The 19329-nt window shown below is 50.3% G+C and overlaps 1 long non-coding RNA gene across 2 annotated transcripts; it reads left to right on the top strand.

Annotated features, from left to right (window-relative positions):
- Nucleotides 1-4239: 4239 nt before the first annotated feature.
- LOC128854370 (uncharacterized) lies at nt 4240-9499 on the top strand. 2 transcript variants are annotated; one of them, XR_008453423.1, is made up of 4 exons: nt 4240-4606; nt 4708-4920; nt 7857-7959; nt 9324-9499. It is a non-coding gene; the product is annotated as an uncharacterized LOC128854370 (long non-coding RNA). The 2 variants fall into 2 exon arrangements; XR_008453422.1 differs by having other exon boundaries at nt 7857-9499.
- The last annotated feature ends 9830 nt before the right edge of the window (nt 9500-19329 follow it).

Raw genomic sequence — 19329 nt, 5'->3', positions numbered from 1 at the left:
AGAGACAGAGGGAGTTGGGCTAAAAGATGCTGCTGAGTTTGACCGTAGAAAAAAACAAATAGAACATGGAACAAATACCCATATGTGTTTCTATTAAAGGTGTTACCCCCCCTTATAGTCAAGAAAGTCATTACGAAGCTCTTGCCAGATTGAAACCCTATAACGTATTTCTGGCTCCGGAGCACCGCCGGGGTTGGGGAGTACCACGTCAATACCAATTACAAGTGAAGGGACAGTGGTTTGCCCCCGTCAGCACTTTTGTGGGAGCAATTAGTCTCCCTAAGTGTGTTGTGGGTAGGTGAGGCAGCCTGCTGCTCCCGGTGATAGGAGAGGGATGCCGTGTGCATTACGAAAAGGCCGGACCTCTGGGCTCCAGCCGTTCGTGGAGCTAAGTGGCTGCTCAAAATCACATTAGCCAGTCGGGAAACTGCTATAGCAAGGGAAAAGTGGAGGAAAGGAATTGGCATTGCTCTTTCCCTTGCCCCTGGGTTCCCGCAAGGAATGCAATCACTGTTGGCTCTTTGAAGGCGTTTTGTCTTGGCTTAAGAGAGGGCTCCAGCCCTTGATTCATCTCCATGGCCTCCTCTGGACTTGCCTCAACAGCTCCATGTGCTCCCTGTGCTGAGGACTCCGGAACTGGACACAGGGCTCCAGGTGGGGTCTCACAAAAATGGAGCAGAGGGGCAGAATCCCCTCGGTAGCCCTCTGCTCTCTCTCCCTTGCTGTGAGAGCCAGAGCAAAGAGGCCAATGGCAGCACAAGTTATTAGTGACGCATACCAGACACAGGCAGACAGGCGGCAGGTTGCGTTCACCTCTCTTCCCTCGGGAATCAGGCTTAACTTATAGAAAAGAAGTAATGAGTAGCAAAATGTTTTCCCCACAAACCTCATCTTTATTTTTAGAGCTGTAATCAGAAGAACATTTTGTCTCCCAGTTGGATCAGAACGTCTGGAACTGTACAGGGGGCAGCTCTGCTCCTCTTTTCTTCTCTCTTTCTGTAAGTGGAAGCAGTGGAGACAGTGGGAAGCAGGAGGCAAACGTGCACCTCAGTGCCAAAACGGCCCAGCAAAGCGATCGCGCTGTTATCGGAGCCGTTGTGCTTTCTGCGAGCGCGTGCAGAGGAACGGAGAGGCACGAAGCAAAGCTCCATTTAGAAATGCATTTCATTTACATTTTTATAACAAAGCTTCAAAGTTCTGATTGATCATAAGGGCTTCGCTTAGCACAAAGAGCAGAATGATTAAAGCTCACATAAGCAATGACTGTGAGCCAGAAGTGAAGTCATTCTCTCTTACTGATGGAGGGATGTTTATCCTGCAAAGGTTTACACCTTCTCCTCAAATAAGAAAAGAGCTTCTTGTATTTATATTAAAACCACATATGTGCAGGCAAGATCTCCAAGACTTAAGGAGAGAAAATGCAGCCTTGTTTCCAGCTGTGTGTTTAATAAACGACCCTGAAACCAGAAGATCAGATGAATCCATGACAGAAAAGTTCCCCTGCATGTTTACAAACCATCACCGATCCATGCCACGAAACACCGACCAAAGGACCATGGAGACAGTGGGTGCAAGCAAGCGTTGTCCATTGGGTTTGTGCCGATTGATGCCTTCTGAAGACCTAATCTCTTGTCTGACTGGGACAAGGAAAACCCACAGGGCCTTTTCCAGCCTGGGAAAGGAGTAAAACACTGGACAGCGGGACTGCTGTGCCTCAGAGCCCCCAGCTGTACAACACGGGGAATAACACGCCTTCCTGCACATCCTTTGCCTCCCTCCTCCTCTGAGGTTCCCCAAGGTACCTCTGGGTGCCTGTACGACACCCTGCACAATGAAGTCTGGGTTGTAATTTAGGCAAAAACCCCCAGTGTTACAAAGAGCAGCCACATTCTGAGTTAAATCCAACACACTGGTAGAGCCATGAAAATATCAGTTCACAGTACTCGCCATGGACCAACACACGAACGCAATTTGAAGTGGTCATCACGCAAACGCACAGACTTTCTTACTTGTCCTCTGACCTCTTCAGCACTGAGAGGAAGTCCTATCAATCACACTAAAACCCATTTATAATATAAGGCTTATCAGAAAAACAGAGCAAACGTTGGATAACGGATCTCTTGAGACTCGGGACTCAGATATTTCAGAGAACTGGTTTGGAAATGATCCGAATTATATAATTAAGAGACCAAGATTGAGTTAAGCTAGACTTAAATAGCTCTGAAACAGCATCAGATACTTTGAAGCACAAAATAGATCTACATTGTGGTACCACGTAGAGAATCTGGCATAGAGATCTGGGTTCCGTCGTGATGCTTGTCTATATTTTAAGATAGGGCTTAAATTCCTTTACCCAGACCCATATCTCTTATTCTCTGTGCTGTCCAGATCTCTACTGAGAAGCAGTCACTAGCATAACAAATTTAGTGCCTCTGTAGTGCTCGTCCATTTGCAGACCCCTACAAATTTACCAGCAGAAGGGTGGACCCAGTGTAGGAAATTTAAGCCTGGTAATACTGGGCTTTGTTTTCCCTCATCACTTTGGTAGAGCCTTTAAAGCGCTGCCGAGGCTTCCAGAACACCATTTAAAACCAGCAGATTAAAAAATAAAATGAGGTGGATTGCATGTAGGAGAAAGAAATGTAGATTCATTTCAATGTTTAGGATAAATCTTTTGCGTGGGAAATGGTCATTTTGTCAGGGAACGTCTTCTCTGCTCCATGTTGGAAACTGCAGCCCAATCCACATATTGGAATATGGGATGCCTGAAATAATAACCTGGAATAATAAAGGGTAAAAAGACTCAGAACTGAGAATCTCAGACATGAAATTTTTGGTTTACACCCATCCTTGATATTCTCAGCCTGCATCAGGCAGAGCAAGAGTTAAATCATCCCACGAAGATAAAATTTTCTGTGTGGAGAACGGCTTAAAACTGCTCAAAAGCAATGAGCAATATTCACTGCCTTCACTGGTGCAGTGCTGGAATTTAAGAAAGCAGTCTCAGAACTTGAGGCATTCTGAACCATTTATCCCACTTTACAATCTTTGCTTGTTCCCAAGGCTTCTCCCTTAAACATCAGTTGAAGAACTGGTGTGTGGAGATCTGAATGATTTAGAAATTGCCCAGGTTTTTTATCTTTTTGATTCCTGAACATAAGTCACATCTTGATTTAGAGTTTATCAGATCTCGAATTATATATATATTTTTTTTTTCCTGATGCAGAATACATTTGCGAGGAAAGGAACACTGTGTATTTTATTTGCAGTGCCGTGACTAGGTTTAAGATTGGCAAAATACGGTGATATATGCCTGCTTTGTTCTCCTCGTAGCATTTTTCTAGCTCTTTAGTGGGAGGTTTATGGCTTTTTTGTGCAATATGAATTTGGCAGCCTGTATTATTTTTTTTAAAAAAATAATAAATACAATGTTTACAAGGATAAAATCTCAATTCCAGATAAAAATATGCACTCGTGTATATGTGTCAGTGCCAGAGGCTCTGATCTCTTCCCGCTGCTAAGTACCAGGAGTAAACTCACAGATGCACACGATCCTCAGCTGGTTTAAGCAGCTGGTTCTGGCGTGCAGGGAGCCTCACAGCCCCGTCCCCGGTACAACTCACCCCACAAAACCATGTAGATGTGAGATTTTGGGACACGGTTTAGTAGGGGATTTAAGGTGTTCTATTGCCACCGTGAAGGACACAGCCTGCTGATGGCAGTTCTGTGTTTAACGCACCTGGTGCTCACCTGGCCAGGAGCAGGTGACCCAGAACCAGGGAATTATGAGTTCTTGTACACTTGTTACCACAAAATGCAGTTATAGCCCAGCCATCATGAGTGCATTTACTAAAATCACACTTTAACCAAAACTATAGACGGACTCTCCCTGCCAGATCTCCTTAATAACTGTATTTGGAAGACAAATATATAAGGTTGTAGTAAGTGACGTCAGAGGGGCTTATGGAGAGGCTGTGGCCAATGGTCAGGACTAATGGATCCCTATTTAATAATAATACTTAGCACTTGAATAGGTTTGAAGCTCCGAAGAGCTGTGCAAACGGTAGCTAATTAATCCACATAAAATCCCAGCCGGGTATTACCGGATTCTTCCCTTCCTTACACAACGCTCAGGAGATTACAGCCACTAATTGTCCCCACAGTCACAGTGGGGGAGTGCGGAGATTGCTAAATAGGAGGAAGAACGTTAATGCTGATGTGAACCCCACGATGCACAAAATGAGAGGTTTAGGCCCTTGGGAGCATTATTGGAGCTAACGATTCATCCTCTCCCAGTGATCCTAAAGGCTACTGTTATTATTACCCTGATTTTCAGGGGGAGGAGAGAAAGGAGCCGCAGAAGGTAAAGAGCCCGTGTAGGAATTTGGTAGAGGAGCGGGGTTAGAAAGCAGAGCTCGGGGTTGATTCCTCTGCTGGGGAGCAGCAGCGGGGCTCCACCGGGCAGCAGAAACAGCGGTGCAAGTGCAGTTGGAGTCGTACACCGAGGTCTGGCTGAGGAGAGGGCACTCCTTGTGCCGTATTCCCCAGCCGCTCCGCTTGACTGTAAATATTTAACCACGTTGGGTTGGGAACACCAGCTGTCCAGGTGATAATAGAGCTAAATCCCTCCTCAAACATCCATACACCTCCTCCCTCTAGAAAGGCCATTTGGCTAATGCAATGTTTGCACATGTTAATCTGGAGCAGGCTGACGCAGAGTCACTCACTCCGGGGCAAGGGCTGAGCCGGTGGAGAATGGAGCAGATTCACCCAGGAGAAGCACTCGTGGGCCCTGCTGAGACCTGTCTGGAGGAATAAAGGAGAAAGCAAGGACGTAACTCCTCATCTATTGGGGTCCGGCGGCAGCACCGGGAGAGGCAAAGATCCCAAGGAAGAGGCTCCTGGCTCCTGGCACTGACGGTACGGCTGCTCTCCTTGCAGGATGCTGAGGCACGGGGCTCTCTGTGGGGCGAGCGGCAGAAGGCTGCCCCAGCCACTGAATACCTGGGAAGGACCAGGGAGGAAAGAGTGAGGGGTCTTCACTTGCTCAGCGAGCAGCGTTGGGGTCTCTGGCTTGTCATTTAGTGACCAGGCAGAGTTGGCAACCGTGCTGCCACTGGCACACTGAGGAGGAATTGTAACACCATTTTGCTGCTGTTCTCACCTTTTCATACTTCATAGAACGGTTTGGGTTGGAAGGGACCTCAAAGCCCATCCAGTCCCACCCCTGCCATGGGCTGGGACACCTCCCACTGGATGAGGGGCTCCAAGCCCCATCCAACCTGGCCTGGAACCCCTCCAGGGATGGGGCAGCCACCGCTGCTCTGGGCAACCTGGGCCAGGGCCTCCCCACCCTCACAGGGAAGAAATTCTTTCTAATATCTAATGTAAATCCACAATTTATGGTATGAGCTCTTGGAGGCAGGGAGGTCTCCCTGGCTGCCCTTCAGGCCTGGCCCAGCCCATTTCCATCTTCCGTCACCAAATACCAGACTCAATAGATCTGAGCTCTCCCGATTCATCATGGATCTCTCCAGATCCCTCACTCTGTAGCTTTATAGATCAACAAAAAAAAAGCTTGCCTTTCCCTTTTTTGCCTGCGGTTTGTGATCATTCGACTTGGGGTCACCGTACCATTAACTAATCTCCAGGCTTATGGGGCATTTTGCCATCAGCAATTCAGCACAGGGGAGGGGAACAAAATGATTTCTTTTCTTTGTCCCTGACCCTCACACTAATATCACAGCACCGAATGGGATCAATGAGAAAGTGCTGCTACACTTCCTTAATGCTTTATTACAGGCACCAGGGCCCTGCTAAAGAGCGTAATAAAATATCAATAAATAGACTGTTTGCAGTAAAGGCTCCTTCTGCTTCTGCAATTTCTCCACCTCAAGCACAATTTCTGCAGCTCAGTGTGTTGCAGCGTAGCCAGAGGGTCCTCTGGTATGTGGGGAGAGGTGGGAATGGATAAAGGGATGGATGGATTGGTAGCAGGCACAGGGATGTTGGTTTTCAGAGGCTGGAAAGAAACAAGCCAATCACCAGAGAAACACTGATGCCCACTAAAATCATTCTGCTTTCAGCTTCCTACAAACAACAACCCCCTAAAGTGTTAATGAAAAAGCAAGAGCGATTCCCCTCCCTTCATAACAATCCCAGAGAAAAAGAAACATAGCAATGTTTTCTTTCCAATTTATAAACCAAGATTTTGGGGACTGTGGGTGTGAGGGGACATTTCATTGGAAAGGTGTTTAACGCACGTACGGAAACAGGGGCTGAAAATGAATCACTGATTAAGCCCAGACAAAACCAGGTTTTGGCGATTGATGAAAACCACCATGACTTTCACTCTGAACAAAAAGGCTTTGACCTTCCCCCAGAGCTGGGAATCCTCTCTCCACCCTTCTCGTCTCACCTGCTCCATTTTTGATATAATCTTTTCTTCGGTGCCTCTGCCTAGAATATCTCTGCAAAGCTCCTCTGCTGCGAGGCAGCCAGGGCTGGGATGCAGTGTGGTATAACACAGCCCTCCTTTTTTATTAAGAGTTAGCGGTCTGCCCAAGGCTTTGGGTGAGCGAGGGCTCCATGCACCCTCACTCTGAATCTCAACCAGACTCTGCCTGAAAAATCTCTGCTGACCAAGGTCTGTCCTGCAGTTTCCCCCTGGGGACTTTGGCAAAGCACCTGATAAAGATGTCTTCAACGTGTCTGATATCAAGCTATCACGCTGTTTACAAGAGATGTGTCACAGACAAGTGCCTTCTGTACAGTAGCTGTTTCTTCCCCAGGCAGAGAGCAGAGGACGTCCTAAATTAGCTCCTGAGAATGGAGTTATTCCAACACACCCAGACACAAAGCCATGCCTCAAGCTGCACAGAGCTTCGTCCTAGTACGAGTTTGGCTTACAACCTGTAAACTCTGTCTCATTTCTGATCTTTGTTTGGCTCACCGATCTTGCAGTTTATCCAGAAGTTCAGCTGGGGAGAGGGCAAAATCTGGAGGGGAGGGATGGGAGATGGCAGGGCTGAGAAATGCCTGCTGGGAACGCTTTGGAAATCACCCAAACGTAGGAACACATCGTTGTTAAGAGGACTGTTATTATGAAACAAAGCAGTCAGTAGCTTTGCTTCGTGGGCTGCAACCCTTCTCAGACAAAACCCAGGAGTCCAGCTTATAGGAACAGCTGTAGTGCCAGCTTGCAGATCCATGGATAGAACATCCCAAGAACTTTGGATGTTCAGGCCCCTTTTGAACCCTTTCTGTGATGCTTTCATTCCTGTCTGCAGCCAGGAGAGCAGATATCCCTGATGAATTAGGTTCTTCCATGGCCTTTCTTCCTCTTCTGTCACTCCGCTGTGGAGCGGATCAAGGTGCACGCGTGTGATGTACAGACGTGGGGAGCAGCACAAAGTGGCGAAGGGTTCGTCTCTCTAATCATAAATTCAGCCTCCTGTAAATTCAATTCCATGATGTTGCGGCTGTGACGTCAGTAAATCACAGTCATAGAGAAAGGAAGGCAACAGCAGCAATGCAAAGGGAATGTAAATGCGTCCGGGAAGCCATGGCCATCGCTCACACCGGGTTTGCTGCTGAGCTCAGCCAGGAGAGGCAGGTCTGGAAGCTGCACAGGCAGAGATGTGGCAGCACCCTGCATTCTCCTCAGCCACTGGCCTCACCCAGCAGAGGCAGCACCTTGCAGAAGGAGATGGGAAGTGTCTCCTTGGAAGCTGACTCAGCTGAATGGACCTTTGGGTTCAGAGCACTTTGCATCTCTAATAGGCTTTTAACAGCCGGATGTCATCAGCTCTGTCTGTCTCCATAAAAGCTGATATTCCTCTTGTTTCACTGGCCAGATTTTCTCCAGACGAACAGCATTTACTCCACGTTTGACACCTGCGGTACAGAGCTGGGTGCATAGCTGTACAAAACATGATGGATTGTTCCCATTCATAACAGGTGAGTTTCTGCCTCCAGCAGCATCCTGACACTCCCACAGAATATGTTCCCCTTGTATACTGCAACACACAAAATCCCTTCAGGTCCCACTCAGTGGGACTGCAGATATTCTCAGGGGTGAAGAATGAGGCGTTTATGGCCTGACATCATTGCAAGATCCCCACAGACTTTGGAAGATGCCGAAACCTCTGCCTTTCCCTGTGCACTGACAACATCCTGATCTGTTATTGTGGCTGAATTCACCCTGCACAGCTCTGCCCAAACCACTTTCTTCATCAAAAGCAGATCCCAACCAGCTTTCTTATCCAGGGGTGCTTCCCCCCTCGCCACCCTGCAGCCTGGCCATCGCATCTGTGGCTCTTGGCAGCCCAACGTGACGCTGACCTGAGCTTCCCTCCTGCACAGGCTGCTGCTCCACCAAGCAGAGGCCAGTGCAGCTGCGGTTTGCTGACAGCCCCGCGGGTGATCATGATGAGCAGGGAGAGCCTGCCATGCCCTCTGTGCATACAGCATTCCAACCTTCTCCACCCCCTTCACAGTACCCGCTTGCTGAGTCCCCTGTTACACCAACACAGCCCATCTGGTATGTGCCCCCCTCTGCTACGCAGTTTTGCTCCCTTGCCCCGCTTGCCGGGCGGCTTTGTGGGCCCCTGAGCTGTCACAGTGCGAGCGTTGGCCGCCTCCACCCCACCAAAGAGAAGCTAATGCTGTGTGACATCTCACTCCCAGCACATCACACACAGAAGACGAGACCAGCTGAGCCTGCTCCCTGCTTCCTGTCTTGGAAACTTCCAGCACCAGACACCTAAGCCTCCCTGCAAAGAGCTTTTTCAAGGTGATGGAAGGGTTTTTTAATGCACCTGAAATCAGCTTGTAGCGGGCTTGGCTGCCTTCTTTCTCCCCAGAGCAGGTAACTCAGCAGCGGCAGACTGGGTCACAGGCTGATTCCTACTCCACTCCAACCAAACCAGGAGCAGCCACGTTAGAGGAGATTCAGAACTGCCAGGAGCAGGCAGTCTCACCGGCTTCTCCATACCAGAGGCTGTCTGTATCGCCTGTGGCTGTGCATGGCAAAAGCCATCAATAAGGTCTACTAGCAAGGAACCTGGGTAAAAGTTTCTGTCCTCTTCTCCTGCTTCCATAGAACACACTCAGCCCAGCCCTGCAGGCTTCTTTTAGCTGCCTCCATCCCTGCTCTGTGGAGAGAGTTTGCGCAGGAGTCAGAGACAGGCGAGGGCCGTTGCTATTCGCAGCCATCGCAGTGCCTGTGCTTCAGCCGCTTGCTGATAAAATGCCCCTCACCGCAGAAACAAAGAGCAGCTTCTGAAAAAAAATAACCTACTCGCCCTCTACCTCCAAACCAGGCTTGATCCTGACTGACAGCTTGGGAAAGTTCCTAATTATGTCCCCTGGACACTTTGGAGGCGACCCACCCCAGAGCGTGATGTGATGGCTCAGCGACTGGATGGCCTCGTTTGTACTGATTTATATTACCGAGCCAGATTGAGCCTCATCAGCCTGGCTTGACCTAGTTTTCCTCTTGCATAGGTCAATAAAAACACAGCAAATAGAGTTAATCAGACACTGAGGATGCACAGTTAATCTGGGCTTGTCCAAACTTACAGGAACACTGCAAACTCTGCTGTCATGCGGAAGGAGAGAAAAAAATCTTTCCCTAAAACTCAAAGGGAATTGTACAAAGAATGTACAGACAGTGCATGAGGCTTTTTCTTGGCGTGTTGGGGGAGGCTTGCTTGCCTTTTGCTCTGTCTGCATCTGGTGGATGCTACATGATTCTCCTTCCCCTGGAAGCAGAGGGGACCGGTCCTTCCTCTGCGCTGGGGTTATAAGCAATCACCAAAAGGGCATGACGTCAGATAAAAAGCAAACAAAAAAGATGTGTGCAGCTGGCTCGAGAGCGTCCAAATAAATCCTGGGTAAATGCCAGGTTCCGTTAGTCACCGGCTCTAGCGGGACAAGGACAACCTCCTTCAAACTGCCTGGGTAGCGAGAGGAGCAGTCGCCGTGCTGGAGCGCGGGCTGCGTCGTGGCGTTGTGCCATCGCTGCGGGCACGCAGCCGGCGGGACAGCGAACAGGGAACACACACGCTGCAGAACGTGCCTTACAAAACGAGCACGTGTCAGACACAGACAGCAGGGTAACCCCCACACGGAGGCAGGGACAGCAGAACCAAATGCTTCGTTTTCGTGCAAACACTGACTCACAACGTGACATATTAGAGATCTGCAGAAAAACACGTCTGCCGACCAGGATGCACAGAGACATAATGCCTTACAGCCACACACATGCCATCCCTCCTCAGCCCATCGCACCACGTGGACATGACGTCTGCATTCCGATATTGACAGAAATATGTCCAAGGCAGAATGCTGACATGCATCACCCACGCATGGGGGTGGTGTGCAGGGACCCGGACATTTTCTGCACTCGTGTGGCCATTGTGTCCCCCCCAATCCCTCTGCAAGCGCAGCACAGAGAAGGTGTACTCTGCAAATGCATTTCCCCACGCTCGAGCGTCACTCACAGCACATGTGCTGGCCTGTGTCGCTGGAGCAGGGCAACCCAGCTGCGGGGAAAAAAAATCACAGCTGGGTGTTACACAGGCCATCGAGACAAACATATGCACCCAGGAACTTGCCTATCCCGCAAAGACACAGTCTATAACCTACTTAATAGCTCTCACTTAGCAACCTGTATGCTTCCACTAACCATTTTCCTCCCAAAAGCAGCCAGGCAGAAGCACTAAGGAAGGACCATACGTGTGTAGGTGCTCCAGCCCTTTGTCTTGTTGAGCTTGCGTCCCAAGCTGTGCTCCTGCCCCTCCTTTCTCCTGGCTCTTTCCTCATCTGGAGGTTTTTCTGCCTCAAGCGAAGGAGCCCAGGCTGGAGCGACAGCCTACCCAGAGCATCTCCCATCCACCTGCTGATCACGGCCACACACAGCGGCTGGCGAGCAGAGCCCGGGGGAGTTCGGGGTCGGCTCGCTCTAGGGCTGAGGTCAAGAGGAAAATTAATGGTTGCTCTCTCCCGTAGCAGACACGTGCAAACCTGATTTGCAAAGAGGGCAGGAGCCAATGCCTTTCCCAGGGAACGCTCCTCCGCAGGCAGCGGCGGGAGAGCCTGCCTCCCTCTCCGCAGCCACTGCTGCCATTTCCACTCAGGGATTGCGGCTTCAGCGCTGCAGGCGCTCAGAAGCAGCCTCGTAAGGGCAGGCAAAGGGGCCAAGGTCACCGTACCCACGCTCACACTCAAGTGAGAGCAGTCAGCCCCGCGCTCCCATGAGAATAAAAGCTGGTACTGACATGCCAGTAGTGATGAGGTCTTCACTTCTGCACAAGGCTGCGATACTCAAACTGGCCTCAAACCACCCTGAGAAAGAGCATCAGTCCCTGCAGGCACCGAGCAGCTGAATTTCCAGAAGGAAATGGCAGGGCTGTGGGCATGAGGTGGGCAGTGACTGAACCAGCTCATGAAGGACTATGGGGCAGTGTGTCTGAATCCTCTGGCGAGTGATTTGCAGGTGACTACAGGGCAGAGCAGAGAGAAGAAACGGTTCCCAGCCAACCGTGGGGTATGCAAAATGCACATCTGGGCATCAGGTTCCATTCACCACCACGGGGAGAGGGTTTACCTGCCACCAGAATTATACAAAATACCTCAATGGAGAGAGGGGGAGAAGCTCCAGTTCTGCCTGCCCATGAGCTGGCTGCTCTCTCAAGAGGTGCTTGCATGCTTGCAGTCAGGGAGAAAAGGCAGCTGACAAAAGATATTCCCAGGCAATCAGCCCCAAGAGGCTGGTGAAGGCTGCGACTGCTGCGCTCCATTGCATCCATGTTTTCCTGTACCATTGCCAGGGGAAGGAGCAGGAGCTGAATGCACAGAAATACGCTTGTGTATGTGTAGGAGCTCCCACTGCTCTCGTTACAATGCAGTGGGTTATTTCTGCACAGGGAGCCTCCTCCTGCTGCACAGGGAAGCCGCAGCTCTAAGACCCGGCCCTTGGCTTCAGCTTTTACATCTTGGCCCATTCATTGCAGCAAAGCCCTTGGTGCTTTCAGAGACTTATTCCTTCGAGAGGTAGTTGTGCAATCCCAGATGCTTGCAGTGGCACAGTCTGGCTTTCCCTAAAGAACTGGTTGTTCAAAACATTACAGTATTTCATGTTAGCTTGATAAGGTAGGGTCTATCAGCAAGTTTAAGTTCCCAGGCCAACGTCCTTGTGCTGATGCAAAAGCAAGCAGGATGCGTCCATCCAGAAAAGAAAAAAATAGACCACTGTTTAAGGACATTGGAGATCTCTGGGTTTTTTTTCCCCCTCATTTTACCACCATACACCCTAGCTCTACTGTCTCTTGGGAAGCAGAGCGTGGCCAGGCACAGGAATGCAAGAACCAGGTGACACCACCAGCCAATGCCAGTATCACTAGGAGTTTTTTTCCTCCCTGCCTGCCTCCAGAACAGCCTGCTGTGGTGTGCCTTGCTGCCAGCACTCCAGAGAAGAATCAATATTTGCAGAGCAAACTCATCTTACTGCCTGCTGGCCCTCACCGCATCCCACTCTGCAGCATTGTCCCTGTGTCTCTGGTGCCAGAGCATCAGCGTAATGTGATGTGACACCTTCCCCCACACTTTGTTATAAATATCATGTTTCACTGTAACCGCGTCTGACACCCCCTTGGAGGCATTTTCTCATCCTCCAAGCCAAGATGTGGGCACGTGCAGAGCCCCGCAGTGCGCGCGCCATCCCTAATGGCAGGGGCTTGCCCTCCGCACCCTCTCCTCCTCCACCAAAAGCAGCAGCGGTAGCAGCGGCGGTGGGATGGGATTGTGTAGGGTGAGCAGTCTGCAGCGATTCCTTTGCATTCAATCTGACTCTCCAAGAAATAACACTCCTAGATCACAGATCCCTCTCTTTCTTCTTCCAGAAGATGGATCCCAGAGCAAGTGATGGAGGCTTATACTTCCCCATGGCTGCGGTCTTTTAGTTATTTGGAGAGGTGAAGCATCTCCTTACCACCATGCCCCACTACTTGCCCAGGCACTCCCTTGGCCATATGTTCTTGTAGTAAGAGCGAAAAGCCACTAGATGTCTGTCAGGGTCCTGCTCATTGCCTGCTAGGATGGCCCTGGAAAACCATGGAGACAAGGCTGGGGTGCAAGCTGTGCAGCAACCTGTGTCTGCTTCTTAACTCATTATCCCAGCCAGGATTTCTGATATTGCTGGACCTGTTGCTTTTCCAGCTTGAGGGAGGGGGTTCTGCCCATCTGCTCTGCTCTCATGAGACCTTACCTGGAGCTCTGCGTTCGGTTCTGGAGTCCTCATTACGGGAAGGATATGGAGCTGTAGAAGCGAGTCCAGAGGTTGTGAAGATGATCCGAGGGCTGGAGCACCTCTGCTGTGAGGACAGGCTGAGAGAGTTGGGGTTGTTCAGCCTGGAGAGGAGAAGACTCTGAGGAGACCTTAGAGCAGCTTCCAGTGCTGAAAGGGGCTCCAGGAAAGCTGGGGAGGGGCTCTGGATCAGGGAGTGCAGGGACAGGACGAGGGGTAATGGTTTTCAGCTGAAAGAGGGGAGATTGAGATGAGACCTTAGGAAGAAATGTTTTGCTGTGAGGGTGGGGAGGCCCTGGCCCAGGGTGCCCAGAGCAGTGGTGGCTGCCCCATCCCTGGAGGGGTTCCAGGCCAGGTTGGATGGAGCTTGGAGCCCCTGATCCAGTGGGAGGTCTCTGCGCAGCCTCCTCTTCTCCAGGCTAAACAATCCCATTTCCCTCAGCTGCTCCTTACAGACTTGTTCTTCCCCAGCAGCAGTCGCAGCTTGGATGGACCCTTGGGGTTGGGAGCACCGGTCAAGTTGTGGAGCCACTGCCCACGAGCCATCACTGAGGCTTCTTCCAGCAAAAGGGCAGCTGCAGCTTTATGATTTCACCTCTCGGGTAACTCTTCGGCAGCAGATGCAATGCAATTACTGTCACTGATGTAAGCGCAATTACTGCTCGAGCTGCTTGAGAAATGGCAGTTATGTTTCAGAGGAAATTTGGGAAGGAAATCATCTCTTTTTGTGTTTTGGGGAGTTTTAAATTTCCACTAGCTGCTGCTTCTCTCAAAAGAAAAATACAAGAAACGCGCTTTTCTTAATGCTGTTGATGTAAAAACATATTAAGGAAGCACAAGAAAAAAAAGAGAAAATTGTAAGAGGAAAGCTATTTTTGAGGGGGAAAGAGAGATTTTTACTTATTTTACTTTCTGTTTTGAAATTGCTAACAATTAATTTTCATTTTTCTATTCCAAGGGTGTTTACCTGTCTATGTAATAAGGTGAGTTTGAAAAAAAACTTTCATTGAATCATAGAACGCTGTGGGTTGGAAGGGACCTCAAAGCCCACCCAGTCCCACCCCCTGCCATGGGCAGGGAAACCTCCCACTGGATCAGGGGCTCCAAGCCCCATCCAACCTGGCCTGGAACACCTCCAGGGATGGGGCAGTCACCACTGCTCTGGGCACCCTGGGCCAGGGCCTCCCCACCCTCACAGCAAAACATTTCTCCCTAACATCTCATCTCAATCTCCCCTCTTTCAGCTGAAAACCCTTCCCCCTTGTCCTATCCCTGCACTCCCTGATCCAGAGTCCCTCCCCAGCTTTCCTGGAGCCCCTTTCAGCACTGGAAGCTGCTCTGAGGTCTCCTCAGAGCCTTCTCTTCTCCAGGCTGAACAACCCCAACTCTCTCAGCCTGTCTTCACAGCAGAGCTGCTCCAGCCCTCGGATCATCTTTGTGGCCTCCTGTGGACCCATCCCAGCAGTTCCATATACCATAACCTTAACCAGCTTTACATCCTGTAGAGGTCAGGATAGCACAGGAGCCTGTGCATCCAGAGCTGTCCCTCCCCATGGCTGCACCACCCAGCTCCAGGACAAGGAGATTGTGACAGCCATGGAGAAGAAAAGCAAATTTCCTTCCCTTTTTCTTCCCAGCTGACAGCCCAGCGTAGGACCAAAGGGGACACTGTTAAAATTTCACAGAAAGGCCCTGGCTGGGAGAAAAATGCAAAAGGCGGTGGCAGAGGTATTTGGCTCCCAGCACCTGGGGATGTAATGAGCCCAAATTTGGCATTTGGAAATCCTCAGAAGTTGTGTCTGAAAAGCCCCCCTGGCTGATGTGTCAAGGAGCTTCCGACGCCTTTCAATAGCTTCCCTTCTCTCTGCTGCTGCTCGCTCCCTTTGTAATGGGTGGCTGTTTCTAATTATCTGTATATGTTAAATGTTCCCTAATTCAATCAGAACAACTTGTTCACAGATGGCAAACTCTTCATCTGCTCAGCTTTCAGCAGTCTCTGACTCGAGAGCCACTGCTCCCTTCCTTCCCAGAGAGGCTGGCTTGAGACCTGCAAGGGCTGCAGAGAAGAAAGGAGTGTGTAGTGTACAGGAACAATTCTGGGCCCTTCCCTTTTCCCTCGACAGCTTTCACCCATCCTCTTCTCCCGAGTAACCCAGTACTCTCTCCTGAGGAGGACACTGCACTCGTGATGCAGATGCATAGAATCGTGGAATCATTAGGGTTGAAAGAGACCTCTAAGCTCATCCCGTCCAACCGTCAGCCCAACCCCACCGTGCCTACCAAACCATGTCCCAATGTGCCACATCTACACACTTTTTGAACACCTCAAGGTCCCCATAGCAACCTCTTCCTACGCTTGGGTTCAGTCTCTCCTCCTCTTCCTACTGCCACATTACTGCTCCTTGTCTCCTCTGAGCGAGCCACGCGGCCATAGGCACACGCTGTGGTATCTTGGATCACGGTGCAGTTATGTCATGGGCCTGTGGTTTATCTCGCCCTGCATCCCAGCTCCTGCCACCACTACGCCAGCTCACGTCAAGCTCGTGCCTGGCTGATGCTGATCCCGTTGTACTCTGTATTCCTTCTCCCGTTGCCTGCTGCTCTGCGTCCTTTCTCATTCCCTGCCTCTCGCACATGCGCTCACTCACGTCTATCCCCCTCAGCTGTAACACTTGTTCCCTTGCTGCTGTCCAGATTTGTTGGTTAGGGCAGAAAATTACTGCCCAATGCCCAGGAATAGCTGTAACAGGGATCCTAAATCAGGTATCCCCATGCACGTCACTTAAATTTGCAATTTACACTCCACAAGCCAGCGAGCCTGGGGCACAAAGGAGGGAGGTGGGGAGGTTTCCTCGTTAAACCCAAGGGAGAGTCTCTTTACTGCCGATTCCTAATGATTTATTGAAGCATCCAGTCTTCCCCTCAGACCTAGAAAAGGGTCTTTGCCTTTGATCAACCAGTGACTCACCATCTGCAGCCGAGGTGATTTACGACAAACGCAAGCTATTTCTGCACATGGAAGGGGAGAAAAATAGGCCTTATCATCACTGAGAGGGTGGGAAGGATGAAAAACAAGCCGCCCACAGGATAATGCTGGCTGGGCTTGCTCCTCACAGCTTTGCTGCTCGCCCAGCACCTCAGCGCCTGACTCCCCACGGCAAAAACGTGGCTGCAAAGAGTTGTGTGGGGGAGAGTCTTACATCTCAAACAAAGGGCTCTGCGCCAGCATGGGAATAGAACAGCTTAAATTGTACTCTTCACGTTGCATCGTGGGGTTGGGCATGGGTCTCCATCAGCCATGAGGACAGAGCAGGGCTGCAAGCACAGCCCATGGGGTGGAGAGCATAGGCAGCCACTGCTGAGCACGTATCCTGATCATTCTTCCAGGCTGAACCTGCTTTTTTCAATACACATCCTACCCTCCCTCATGGCATAACCAAAATCCAATCACTTCCAGATCAGAAAACTGTGTTTCCTACGAGGCTGGGTTGGGTTTGTTTTTGCAAAAACTCCAGCCAAATCATAGAACCATAGAATCGCTTGGTTGGAAAAGACCTTTGAGATAGAGTCCAACCTTACCTGTCCACTGCTAAACCATCCCTGAGCACCTCATCTTTTTAAATGCCTCCAGGAATGCTGACTCAATCACCTCTCTGGGCAGCTGTTCCGGTGCCTGAGAACCCCTTCAGGGAAGAAATTTTTTGTGATGTCTAATCTGAACCTCCTCTGGTGCAGCTCGAGGCCATTTCCTGTGATCTTATCACCTGTTACTTGGGAGAAGAATGCAATGCCCACTTTACTACAACCTCCTTTCAGGGAGTCACAGACAGTGATGAGGTCTCCCCTCAGCCTCCTTTTCTCCAGGCTAAACAACCCCAGGTCCCTCAGCCGCCTCTCGTAAGGTCGTGCTCCAGCCCTTCACCAGCTCTGTTGCCCTCCTCTGGTACAAAATCCTGGTACAAAAATGAAATCCTTATAATCTCTTCACGTGATGTGCCTAAAACCCGAAGTTCCCCCTCCACCATCTCCCTAGCCTTCGCTTTCTGACTCTGCAGAAATGCCTCCAGCTGTAAGACTGAGTCTTCAGAGCAGGAAAATGTTCCTTTGCTCAGGACATGAGCAGATTCACGGCTAACATCCAGCCACCCATGAGAAATTCCCGGCACAGCGAGCTTTGCCGAATCACTGCTCCATATCCTCCGACAACTGGCTAAGGAGAAGCAAAGTCATTAAAGTGTGCGTTATACTCGCTGGAACAATCCTTGGGTAGGAGCTCCATGCAGAGCCCCACTGGGCAAAGTGCTTCGCTGCTCAGGAGCGGTGATTAGGGAGAGCTTGTTAATGAAGCAGATTTTAGTGACTAAAGGCAAGTGAAGAGAGAAGAGAGAGAACAGATTCTTTATCAAACGGTCTAATGTGAGCTTGCTGCAGCTCATCTTCAGTGGACATAAATCAGTTCAGCTCTCCCATCCCCGACCCACGGGATGTGCGAGTCATTGAAGGGCACAGCACCGATCCCATCATCATAAAACTGCTCATCTTCGGCAAACCGCCCGCTGCAGATCTCAAAGCATTTTGCAGACGCCCAAAGCCGCTTCGGAGCCACAAAGGTTTTGCTTGCATTTCCAATTTTGCCTTTTTCAGACACTCCCTGAAGGTTCAGCTGCTTTAAACCAGGGCGATCTCTCCCGAGCAGAGGAGGGGGGTGTAAAGGGACCCTGAGTAAAAGCACAGTAAGCCCTGCTGTTCTGATCTCGCTGGGCCATCCGCCTCTGTAATGAAAATCAGCATTACCCTGTGGATACCCGCAGAACATGACCAATTTACTCTGTCTGAGGCTCCGTTCCCGGCTCTATGGTACATGTTTTGCCCTGCGTGAGAGATGAAAAGGCAGAGCAGTGCTCTTAAAAGACCCCGTGCACAGAGGGCACGTACAGGAGGACTGCGCACAACATTCCCAAATGCGGAAAAATATGCTTCCTATTCCCTTCTTCCCTCTTCTTTGTCATCCTCCTCCTCACCTCCATAACTTTCCCCTCACGCAGGAGCAATGGGTTGCCACAGCCACACAGATCATTCCCAGTTCCTGCAGCAGATCATCAAATAGCCAGGGAAGATCTTCTGCTCCTTCCTTCTCCCAAGGGACAGGGGACAGGACAAGAGGGAATGGCCTGAAGCTCCGTCAGGGGAGGTTCAGGTTGGATATCAGAAAAAAATTCTTCACAGAAAGAGTCATCGGCACTGGAACAGCTGCCCAGGGAGGGGGTCGAGTCGCCTTCCCTGGAGGTGTTTAAGGAACGGGTGGATGAAGTGCTGAGGGACATGGTTTAGGGAGTGTTAGGAATGGTTGGACTCGATGATCCAGTGGGTCCTTTCCAACCTGGTGATTCTGTGATTCTGTGATTCCATCTTTCCCTCAATGATGTGACCCTACCACTCCAAAAACACTTGGAATTGCGAGTTCTTCCTCATATGCGAGTTCATTGTGAGGCTGGGGAAGCTGCGTCCATGCTGCAGTGCGGAAAGGCCATGGAGGAAAGGAGTGAGCTGGAGGTGAAGAGGCTTAGCGAAGGGAGAAGGGCAGAGAGGTGAGTGTCCCGGAGTCACTGGAAATGAAGTCCATAGAAACTGGCAAGATCAGGACAAGCCCTTCCCCAAAATAACTCCTGTTAAATGCAGGACAGATGTTCCACGCGGCTCCAGAGAACTTCCCAGAGGAGCCAGGCACCTGATCCATGGCTCTCCAATGGCTTTCTGTCAGTGCCAGCCTTTATCCTCTGTTATTAGCCATAGCGTGAGCTCTTCCAGGGGCTTTAGTCTCCCTCCTCATGCTGAAACATTTGTGACTGAGGAAATTAGGTTTGATGGGAACAGGGATGGATAGTCTTGGAGAGACATCTCTCCTTCCCTGAGGGAAATGGGAAAGGAAGGGAAAGAAGATTCTTCACTGTGCTGGGTTACAATCCAGAAGAGAGAAGTAGAGAGTCTACAATCAAATCTTACACAGGCATTCCACCTGT

This window comes from Cuculus canorus, chromosome 23 (assembly GCF_017976375.1).
Source record: "Cuculus canorus isolate bCucCan1 chromosome 23, bCucCan1.pri, whole genome shotgun sequence".
Classification (NCBI taxonomy): Eukaryota; Metazoa; Chordata; class Aves; order Cuculiformes; family Cuculidae; genus Cuculus; species Cuculus canorus.
The sequence above is the reverse complement of the archived record's forward strand: the minus strand, read 5'-3'. Positions and strand labels throughout refer to the sequence as shown.